Source organism: Brachycentrus maculatus, unplaced genomic scaffold (genome assembly GCF_059751285.1).
Source record: "Brachycentrus maculatus isolate JH-2025_06_01 unplaced genomic scaffold, ASM5975128v1 h1tg000708l, whole genome shotgun sequence".
Lineage (NCBI taxonomy): Eukaryota > Metazoa > Arthropoda > Insecta > Trichoptera > Brachycentridae > Brachycentrus > Brachycentrus maculatus.
This window is the reverse complement of record NW_028281439.1, coordinates 431120-443269: the sequence shown is the minus strand read 5'-3', so window position 1 is coordinate 443269 and position 12150 is coordinate 431120. Positions and strand designations below refer to the sequence as shown.

The window sequence follows — 12150 nt, the reverse complement described above, 5'->3', positions numbered from 1 at the left end:
CAAGTATGTAAACATTTTAAACTATAATACCCACAATTGGCATTCCGATAGAGTATTTATTTTTAAATATTATAAAATTGGATCTGGCGAATTTTGAAAGTAAGCGACACATATCGCTCACTCCTTTCAAGAACGTCACAAATCAAAAAACTTGATTTTTCAGGAGAACGTTTTTAAAGTTTAAAAATATAATACAATGTATTAAAAATAAATATCAAGCCACTTTTTGAGCTTTTTACTGTGCAACATATCTTTTCAGGTAAAACCTGAATATTTTTTCTCCATTTGAAAAATATTTAGTATATTTTAAAAAATAATTAAACAATACCTTTTATTCAAAATGAAAAAACAACACTTTCTGCCCTGTAGCGGGTAAATATTAAGTTAAAAATATGCCGCTTTTGCTGGGATATAGTACGTTTTCTGGGCATTTCGAAAACATGCACAACTGAAAATTTACAATTTTTTATTTATGACGTTCTTGAAAGGAGTGAGCGATATGTATTATATATTCATGGTAATGATGCATTACAAATATGAGAATCTCGTCAGTATTTAATGATTTTTTTATACTCGTGCAATCATATAGAAGTGGATAAATATTTGACTAGAAATACTTGATATATACGGTGATTCGATACATCACCATTCTATGAATAATGTATTTTATTTCAATGTCTAATTGAATATGAATTATTATTGTTTCCTTCTACGATACAACAATGAACATAATTTACTTATGTTTAACATAAAATCAATGTTAATACATGCACACATAGGAACTGTGCGAGTCGAAACAAATAGTCAAGCAAATGAACATTTAAGAATATGTAAAATAATTAATACTTTTTTATACCTTTTAATGAGGTGAATAATGTATAAAAAATTTAGAATTTTAAAAAACACATTTTTTCTGATTAAAAACTAATTTTGAATTTTTTTTTTTTTAAAATACACCACCATTATTGTCTATGTTCCCATTTTAAAAAATCCCACCGCTTAACACGCCATCTTTAGTTTTTACCCCACCCACCTCTGTGTACCTATTTTTTTGTAATCATCTGTTCATGAAAACATCTATAGTTTTCGAAACTAGTCGTGTGTAATAAAATAAAACTCAATAAGTAGTAATAAACAAGTGTTCTATTTTTTAAATAATAAATAAATAGACAACGGCTCGTTTTTTTTCAGTCACCCGATGCATATAAAAATTAATCGACTGCACCTTTTCACACATTCTTCTCGCTTTTCAATTTAATATTAAATGAAATTTTTATCAGACTATTCTAACCTTTAAGTTTACATGCAATCCCCGAAGGATGACAGGAGTCGTTATTTAAAAAAAAACATCTGCAAGAGAAAGATAATCCGGCCACAAAGATATTTTATAATGTCGTCGTTCATGTTCGACTTGTTATTTACCCTAGCCAATAGACACAAATTCTCCCGATAAACCCTTTTTTATTTGTAATATAGCGAAAAAAGCGATGCTTTTCAAACGAAGGCCGAAAGTAAGTGAAAAATTCCAGAGCGCGGTGAAAATTTCAATAAACTCGTCCGTATAAATTGGCGAAACAATCCAATATGCATGAACTGAAAAGTATTACATTAATTTGTATTTTATTTTGCTGACACATTTGTTATTTACATATATTGCTGAATTTTTAATGCATTTCATAAACACACAATTAAGGATGAACTTTTCACACATCCGACATATGACCGGTCGGGCATATGGGTGGTGACAGTTGTTGCTGACATGTGTTATTCTAGCGGTGATTTAATACAATGACAAAATATTGTGACGTTTACATTACTTACACATATGCAGTATCCTTCGTACTCGTGTATTTTTCATACATTAAATACAGATTAAAATATCCTTTTATACTTATTTAAATGTTTACAGAAAAAAGAGAGATAACTTAAATGATGAAACAGGAAATCACAAAGAAAACAAAAACCTTTTTTTCCAGTTAGGTAGGTGTTTTATCCAATGAACCTAAGCATACAAATATTTTGGTCGTAAAAATGAAAGGAATAATATTTTTATATAAACTTTTCAAAGGAGAAACATTCAAATATTCTATTTAACAACCTTTTCTGATATGAGACAGATAGCATAAGGAAGGTAGACATAAAATGAACAAGAAATTTAAAAAAAATTGTCTAAAAAATATCTATTTAGTTCAAAGGTTTTTTTTTCAATTAGCGGAAATCTGTCCCCTTGAAGTCCGTTTTGCAGATAAGCGTCTATTTCAATACACCACGGCGGTTATAATATTTTATTTTTATATGTAAACATTGTGTTATATTTTTTAAATGATTTTTAATTTCATCTTAATATTCAATTTAAAATTTAAATTCAACTTTAGCAAAGCGGATTTATAACGTTTTAAGAAAGATGAACTGAAAATTATTTGAATGTCAACCAACCTGAATGTAAATAAATTAAAACTTTTAACTTTCCTTGAAAATCTACAAAACTCAATTTTTTGTGAGCAAAAAGTTTTCGAGTTATAATACAATTTTAACGCCAGGAGTACGGTATGGATTACATAAAGAGACCCAATCAATAATGTAGAAATTCACGGCTTCTTGACTATGTACCCGCTCCAGGTATTCTAAGAAGAGTCACGCTAGAGATCGAGAGGGAAAGTATCTAGATATCCAAACGGATTTTTCCGACATCATCTTCAAGGGGAGGACTCGGACAAGAGACAAACGTGAAACGGGTAGATCTAAGGGATGGAACGAGATTATAGTGAAGGAGGGGCGTGTAAATTTCAGGGATGAAATCAAGTGAGCTATATTACCTTGAGACGATATGTTTACCTAAATGCCTTTGAGTTTTATTTTATTTTATTTTCAACGATAATGGCCTAGAATACATTTTTTTTTAAATACTACACTACATTACTTTAAATATTCTGTTTGATATCGTCGATATGAAGTTACAAAGTGGTGACCAATAAATCAATCAGTTGTTTATTTATTGATAAACTTCATTGCTTTTAAGTTATTTAAAGGTATTTATGAAAAAGTTGTTCAAAAAACATGTGAGTATAAACGGATCTTTGAGATTTGGACGTTTAAGAATGACTCATGTCTTTTGAAGACTAATGAAAAAATTATGAAAATAATTATGAAATATCTTGTTATACTATTAAAGCCTATTTTATTACTAATGTAACACAAACAATAAATGCATATTTAAAACCGTAATATAATTTTAACTAAGCGCTTTCAACGAGAAGAACAAACTCTAAACAAGGGTCCTATATTTATCGTTCATCAAAATTAGACAACGATGAATATGGGAATTTCAATATGCTTTACTCGATATTGTCAGCACTGAGATCGAGTACATAGTAAGTCAATATTCATATCGTGGTGTCTCCCAATTTTCGCATAATTTGTCTTGGACTTGAGCTTTGATCCTTTTCTTTTTCCCCTTTTCCTACCTTCTGTCCGTCTTCCAGGTAATACTATAAAATTTTAATTCAAGTATACTTAGTTTTGTCCGTCTCCGTAGTGTAATGGTCAGCACGCTAGGCTACCGTTCTAGAGGTCCTGGGTTCGATTCCCAGGGGGGGTTAAATAAATATAAGTAATTTTTTCACTGTAATATTTATTTAATATTTACCCTGGACTGGTACCTGAAGCGGAGGGCTGATCACCTTTCCTTCATGTGTAAACGATCAAGATAACACTGCGCTTATATGAAGCAGTGCCCTATGCACCATTTGGTGCGTATAAGGGTTTTTATTTTATTTATTTTATTACTTAGTTAATACCACTTTTGGTATTTGTTAGTGGTATTTATTAACTAAAACATAAATTAAAAATGGATAGATTTTACCACAAATTAACAGTTGAATCAATTAATGAAATTATTTAGATAAAAATAAATATGTGTAATTTTGTAACTGGAATGTTCCAAACACCTGTTTTTTTGTTACTCATTAATGTAAGTGTATTAATGTAAATGTTCTTCTAAATTTTCAAATAAAATAAAATAAAATATAAGTTTTACATAAATAATGTACCTACTTTATCACCAATAGTATGAATTGATTGAAAAATCATGTTAGGTCGCTTTTCTTTTAAATAAATATGAGAATTTATTTTTTCCATTACCTACTTTCAAAAGTGGGGCAACTTTGTTATTTTTTCATGCAAGTGAAATTTGAATCTCCAACTTGACGTATGTTGTATCCCTCGTCTTCGGAGATGGGTCAAATGAACCCTACTTTAAGGCGAACCGGAGAAAATTGCAAGAAAATATCACTATCGAATATTAAGTCTCCCCCCTTTTAACCTTCAACTTATCGAGAATGGGGTAGATTGGCGGTCGATAATCTAAAAACAGCTTAGTGTTTATTAAAGTGGTATTACACAAAGTGAACGATGAATGATAATGAGAGTGTTATATTACCAAACCACAAAGTTAACAATACTTTTGATATACATTATATAAAAACAGATTTTCTGTATTTTTACTTTACTAATATAAAAGCTATAATATTATAATGAATAAAATACAAAAAATGCAAGCAAAATTAAATGAAATGCGGTTTAAACAGAGTCATTGCAAATAAAAGTTTACATTTCTCAAATATATTTCCTTAATCTTTCTCTTACAATGTTCAAAATTCCTTTAAAATTATATCGAAATGGAAATACTTTTCAAGATATTTTGAACAGAGTTCTGGATTCAACTCAAATGTATGGAAGTGAAGCATGGAGTAGGAAAAAAAAGGATGAAAACAGTAGAAATGCGATTTCTCAGACAAATGTTCGTCAAAACAATGTAAGATAGCTGTTTGAAAGGTGAAATAAGTAAGAAATGTAAAGCTGAAATAAGTATTATCGATAAAATAAAGAAAAGTGTGTTGAGATGGTTTGGATATATGGAACGGAATGAGTGAGGAAAGAACGGTCTAACAAATTAATAAGGCAAATGAAGTTGGAAAAAAGATCAAAGGAAGATCGAGAAAAACTTGGCTCCATCAGGTTTGTCAAATACTTGATATCAGTCAGGTTGATAGTGTTTAATTAAAAGAAATACCTTTCTTATCGTTAAATCCATATTCAATTTATTCATTTTCGCTCAGTAGTATATCGATTTTTCTACACATTCTTTTTATATACCACATTTTCAAAGCATTTCGCCACGATATATTTTTTATGATAAGGATCATCGCAAAGAATCGTGCAGTTTTGAATAGGTGAACGATAAGATCTAACGACTCTTATGTAACCCTTATATTTTGATATATATGTATGGACTTATTCTTAAGGATATTCTTTATATCCCGTTCATACGCTGCATGGTGCTATACAAAATAATATTTAAAAAAAAATGTTTATGCATATTTTCACACAAATCATTATTATTTATAGCTTATTGTTTCCACATATATATGTAAAAATGTATAAAACAATCTGTGTTTTTACAATTTTTTATTTTTTTTATACTTTGAGTTAAAAATAAAAAGTAATTTTTATTTTTATTTAAATTTAAAACTAAAAAATATTTGCTAAAATTTTTGCTAAAAAAAAATAATTTTATTATGTAAAAAGCTCAAAAGTGGAAATAAATGTTAACGACTCACGCTGGATGTTTGACAATAATCTATTACAAAATAAACTTTATTTAAATATTTACAGAAAATTAATGAATTTAATATGACTTTATTGATTTTTATCAAATATTTGGATGACAAAAAAATAATGTGGTTTTAAAGTAATGTGATATGTTGTTTGATGTTTAACAAACTAAAATATTTAAAAACACTGAAATAACGAGACGTTAGAAAATAAGGTAAATATAACTCTAAAAAGAAAATACAGACATCTTTTTTAAAAATTGACATTTGGTGCACTGAAAAATTCTATCTTCGTTAAATCTAAAATAACATTTCCCGGATTTAAAAAAAATAAATAAAATGATTCTTTAAAAAAATAATGTTATTAAAAAATGTTTAGGTAGTAACATTTTGGTCTACTTCTATAATGTTATAGAATTCGAAGTTAAATTAAAGTGATTTTTACTCCAATATTTATTTTGTATCACCCTGATTTAGTACCTGAAGAATAAATAACCTTACCTTCCCGTTAGTAACATTAAAATTAACACTGCGTCAATACGATACAGTGCCCTATGCACCATTGGGTGCGGATATGAGTAAAAAGAAGAAGAAGAATAAATATTTTTAAATTGACATCTCATCAAAGATGAAGAAGAATATGGAAGTCCGGGCTTTTACGGGGCTGACGACCGTAATAGGCTGGTTTAAGTCATCACTTTACACACGTGTATCATTTACCAATTCTACCCATTATTGACAACCACACTTTTCGACACCAATTTCGAAATTTGTTCTAGAATCACTTGAACTTCACTAGAGACATCTATTGGTGAGATGAATAATAATATGAAAAATTACTCTTATAATTAGAGATAATACAGATATGTGAACAAGTGTTTGAACACACTCAAAATGTTGTAAGAAGAATAATATTTATCAGTTAAAATATTAATGAATTACTTTAGTGTAAATAATTTGAAGGCAATCGTGTGTTCCAATTTTTTTTGATCTGGAAGGGAAATTTATTGATAAGATACCGATGATAAGGTAAGATGGAGTTTACGGTGACGGAATAGTAGGTACTGCCCAACCGTTATATGAAGCTCCGGCTGTTTGGAGTGCGACAAGGGAGGGGACGAAGGCAGTAGAACAATGTTTACAAATTCGCTGAGTTGTGCTTTATCTGGAATCATGAAATATCGAATCTACGATTGCGATCACGAAAAAAATACGTGACTCTTTTTGAAAATCTATTTTTGACCCCAAATGATTTCAAAAGAAGCTTTTTCGATCCATCAACTAGAAGCATCAAAGTAGAAAAGTAATCATTTTTAATATTTTTCTCATTTTCCATTTAAAATATCAATTTGTAGAAATCATGATCGTAGATTTTCACGGTCATGGTTATTTTTTATGCCATGAAATGAAATCGCTTAAATATACTCTAAAACTTACTGTTGTTTAATCTCTTTAATAAGTCGTATTTGTTAATGCACGATTTATATATATATTAAAAAAAAAACATTTTTATTACATAAGTCAGCGAGACTGATTTTCGGAATTTCCGAATTCAGTCACATAACCCCACTACTTCACGAACCACACTGGTCACGCTTTCTCGAAAGGGTTGAGTATAAACTCTGTCTTCTCATGTATAAATGAATACAAAATATGGCTCCAGAGTATCTAAAAGAGCTGTGTATTCCAGACGAATTGGTTGATAGACGACTCACGTTTCGATCGGCTACAACAACTGCAATTGGCAAAGTGAACTAACCAACTCGCAACCAGCGCACTAAATTTGGTGAACGTGCCTTTGCTGTTGCGGGTCCGATGCCGTGGAATGCTCTTCCACCAGTGTTTAGAAATATAGAAAAAGATGATCTTTGGAAATAAACTAAAAAAACCTTTTTTTTGCTTAATCATTTACACTATCTTCTTTTCCACAATTCATTCACAGTGAAGCGCCCTTGAGGTAGTGTTTTACGAAAATGGCGCTATGTAAATTATTCGAATTTATTACTTATTATTATTAATCACAAAAACGGCGCTGTATAAATTATTCAAATTTATTACTTAATAATTAAGAAAACATCTGAGTTTATTAAAACTATAAATATAAATAACTTACTTTAATGAGAACTATAAATATTTTCATCAACAGGTGAAAATGTAAAGTAATAATCAAGTTCTCTGTTTTTCACAAATGTTTTACTCTTATACTCGTATTCGAATCACCAATTTAAACCACAATGTTGATACCAAATGAATAAATAATATAATATGTAATGGACGTAAATTAAAAAAAAAAAAATTATGGGTTCTGATATATTTATTTATTTTGTGTGGCCTACTTTACCACAAAATAGATTCACAATTAGATCACTCATGCATTATTTCACACTTCGTGTTTAGTTTAGATTAATTCAGATGTAAGTAATATTATAAATTTGATATATTGCCAATTAGTTCATTAGACCAAGAAACCAAATTTATTACCATCATTTCAAATGCTTACAGAGGATAAAATACCACACACTCACACACGGACAAATGTAATTTTTTTTTTTTATAATTTTTTCTTTTATAAGCATAAACATAATCCAACATAGTATTGTTCAATATTTAAATCTACATGTCGTTAAATAAATTTATGCCAAATCAGTGGTCAGGTTATTAATAAAATATAAATAATAATTAATTTTAAAAATAATCACATGTCAAAAAAAAATTGAGATGGATATGTGGGATATTTTTTGATCACTTAAAGACAACGAAGTAAATTAAGATAGAAATGTGGACGTATGGGTATATACTGAGTTACAACCTGTCATTGGCTGGTTTAATTGATAACGCAATATTGCTGATTAAAATTCACCATTCTAACAATGACTGTCAATTAAATTAAAACTTCTGACAGTTTCATACAGACTAAGATAAAAATATAATCCGTATTTTCGAGCGAAATTTTACATGTGATATCGATGGTTGAAATTTGTAGTTTATCAGCAATTTTTTGCCAAACATACTCGAATTGAAGACTTATATATATATTAAAATAACAAATTTATGGTTTAAAAAATATGTAGTTATTATTTATTCTATAAAATGCAGTAAAATATTACTTTGATATTAAATTTATTATTTTTTAAACAAAAATACAATACATTAACATAAAAAAAATCTTGAAAGGTGAAATCTAAGGTTTGTGTTTAATTATATTAACAATATATTTGAACAAAAAAAAGTACGCAAAACATTAAAAATGTTAGACTAACCATGAAAAGGTACCTCAAAATTACGTCCCAATCATTCGACGTTTAATGTTAATTTTAATCACTTAGTCATAACAATTTTATTTTGATTTCGCCTCTTAAAATCTGCGAAATCATTTTCCATTAAAATCTTAGAAGAGCTCATAAAAGTCTAATTAAATCTGATTCTCCGTGATACTTTCATTGTACAAGTGTTTTAGCGTTACTGCTCGTAAATTGAAAGCTTGATTTACGAGCACCCCAAAACTTGCTTCCAAATAGTAACAATGTCTTGATCTCCCGATGCGCGTAACTTGGGATTTCCACGAGAAATTAGTTTAAAACAATGAGATAATTCGGACCACCAAATGATACCCGGCTCTAATTGCCCATAAATTAAATATCCCCTTACATGACCGAGCGATAAATCTTTTTGCAGATAGTTATAACGACTGATACCCAAAATGATTTTAGAAAAAAAAAAATCAAAAGTATTATTTGAAATATCAGTGATTAAAGAAAACACTTGTTTTTTACCACTTGAGTTTTATAATATGTAGACTACAGGTTTCAGAAGTAAAACTTCCATCATTCAAGTCTGTATAATAACTAAAATATAAAATATGAAATATCAGTTATTTATTAGCTATTTTATTAGACTCTATAGCTTAAAATGTTGGACGATGCATAACACCTACTCTAGGAAACTCGAAACTGATAAAATGCGAATGCTTTGGTGGTCAGCTGATGTGTCCCTTAGGGAAAAAAATAAAATGCTCACGCACTCGAGGAAGCCTAGGTGTAAGAAACATCAATAGTAAGGTGAAGAGAGTGAATGAGAAGCAACGAGATGGTATGGGCACATAGAATGCAGAGAACCTGATATTGTGAACCAGGCAATTGATATGGATCTTCTTTAAAAGACGTCTAGAGGAAGTCCAAATAATTCATAATTGCTTCAGAAAGAAAATATGATTCGAAGATATGGCCTGGTGATGTTGCTTATGACAAAAGGACTTTTAACCCGAGGAGAGCTGACTCTAATAACACACTCAAAAATCAAATAAAATAATGTTTTTTTTATTCATATTAAAATAGGCTTGCCATGGAACTATTATCGCAACCTATGTATGTACATATATGAAAGACTATCTTAGGCTATTAATTATTGACGACGAAATTTGATATTTATACGGATTATATTAAAAGATTTTAAAAATTGGAGAGACACATGTTCTCAATTTATATTAAAAAATTCAAGCGTATTTGCTCGTCGACTCAGAGTAAGCGAAAAAAAAAGATATCGGGAAAAGATAACGGCCACCGGTTTGCCGGGAGTAGCGTTGATTAGGGCCTCAGTTAATACGTCGTAAATCACATTTTCTCTCCTAAATACACATTTTTTCTGCCGTTTGAAAACATGTAATATTTCAACAAATTATTTATAACTGGATACATTTGACTTTCTTATCTGAATAAACTTCTTCTTGCGTTTCAATATCAATCAAAATATTTTAGCAAAACCAGAAAGCGTCAAATAATTCTTTTTGGTAAAATTCGTGAGGTAATATTATTTTTATAAATCATTACTAATTTCCGTGTTTTCGAATATTCCCTCTTCTGTTTTATATTATTTCCAATAAAGTGCATATATTTGATAAGTTTGTTTTCTAGAAATGATTTTTTTTGTGGTAATGAAAGGAGAGTGAATTCTGGGAACAGCGTGAGTGAATGTCCCACTGAAATTGGTTATAACAAATAAAAGCCTTATGGCAGTACGTAACGTATTGGTATCAATTTTAATGTAAAGACGTGAATCATGGAGCGGCCAAAAGAATGGTGATATATTGAATGCAGTTGAAATGCAAAACCTTTCAGACAAATTTGTGACAAAACGATACATGTTAATTCAATTGGTGAAATAAAGGAAGAATGCATGACTGAGATGAGCATTATCGATAAAAAAAAGGATTATAATCGTTTGGAAATGTGGAGCAAATGAGAAAAAACCGGTAAAGCAATTATATGAGGCAAATAAAGTATAAAATAGAAGTAAAAGAAGATCGAGGAACAATTGGTATTTTCAAGTATTTGAATAACTCAAAAGTAGTCAGGTCAGGAGTTACATAGATTAATTGGCAAGTTTGTATGAGGAGATGCATGAATGTGCAAGAGGCGAAGAATGCTTGCAAAGACTTATTTGTGCGGCGTTCTATTCATTCTGCTTACACTGCGGGGAAGCGATTTAATATAGTTAGTCAATGCATTATTAATTCACTTCTTATCATCATTTATAATATACAATACCATATTTAGATAACATGTATTTACATTTTTGCGGCTTGTGGAGCACAGATGGGGGCTGGACATGTGGCGGCACTGGAACACAGAGCTGCTTTTGCCAGCGAGCTAATCTTCATCCACTTCATCTCCCGTTTCTTTTCTTTTTTTTATTTGTTTATTATTGTAATTTTAATTTCATTTTATAAAAAAAAAAATGTAAAACATATATGGCTGACTAAGTATTTCACCCACCACTTTGTTAAGCTGGAATAAAGATTTATTATTTTTATTATTATTAAGTATTACCTGCATTTGACATTTTCATAAAACTAGCTCTTTTCATACATAATCTCGTTCAAAGCACCGCAACGAGAAGAATTAAAATATCTGGTAAAACATATATTTCAGCATTTATTTAAACGCTAATGATTTCGATTAACATTTGTATACTTAAAAAAATAATAGGTACACGGATATTAAAATAAATATTTTCATTCAATCATTAATAATTTGCTAGGACATATGGGTAATTTCGTACCGGAGCTGTCATTCTCATATCAAATGTTTATACAACACTCCAACAACCTAATTTTAATTTACGTTACCGGATTAAACAGCTGCTTTACATCCTCAATTAATACAATAAGTGTTATTAATACAAATATTAAATACAATAATAAAAGACATACGTAATATGCAAGCAATACATTACAGATGAAACGAGGTATCACTGTATGTCATACACATTATTATTCAATATGGCTTTTTTTAAAACAATTTAATACAACATTTGTCCAAATACAATATCATCTCACCGATAGACGTCTCTAGTATAATTCTAGTGATTCAAGCACAATGATTTGAAATTGGATCATATATTATATATAACTTCCAAAAATTTGAGTAGTATGGTTGTCAATCATGGGAAGTATAGGTGAATGTTACACGTGTGTAAAATGATCATTTAAACTAGCCTATGAAGGTCGTAAGCCCCGTAATTGTCGAGACTTTCATATTTT

General features: G+C 29.5%; 1 non-coding gene across 1 annotated transcript; it reads left to right on the top strand.

Annotated features, from left to right (window-relative positions):
* The first annotated feature begins 3525 nt into the window (after positions 1-3525).
* On the top strand, positions 3526-3598 carry TRNAG-ACC (transfer RNA glycine (anticodon ACC)). Its single transcript has one exon. It is a non-coding gene; the product is annotated as a tRNA-Gly (tRNA).
* Positions 3599-12150: the final 8552 nt, after the last annotated feature.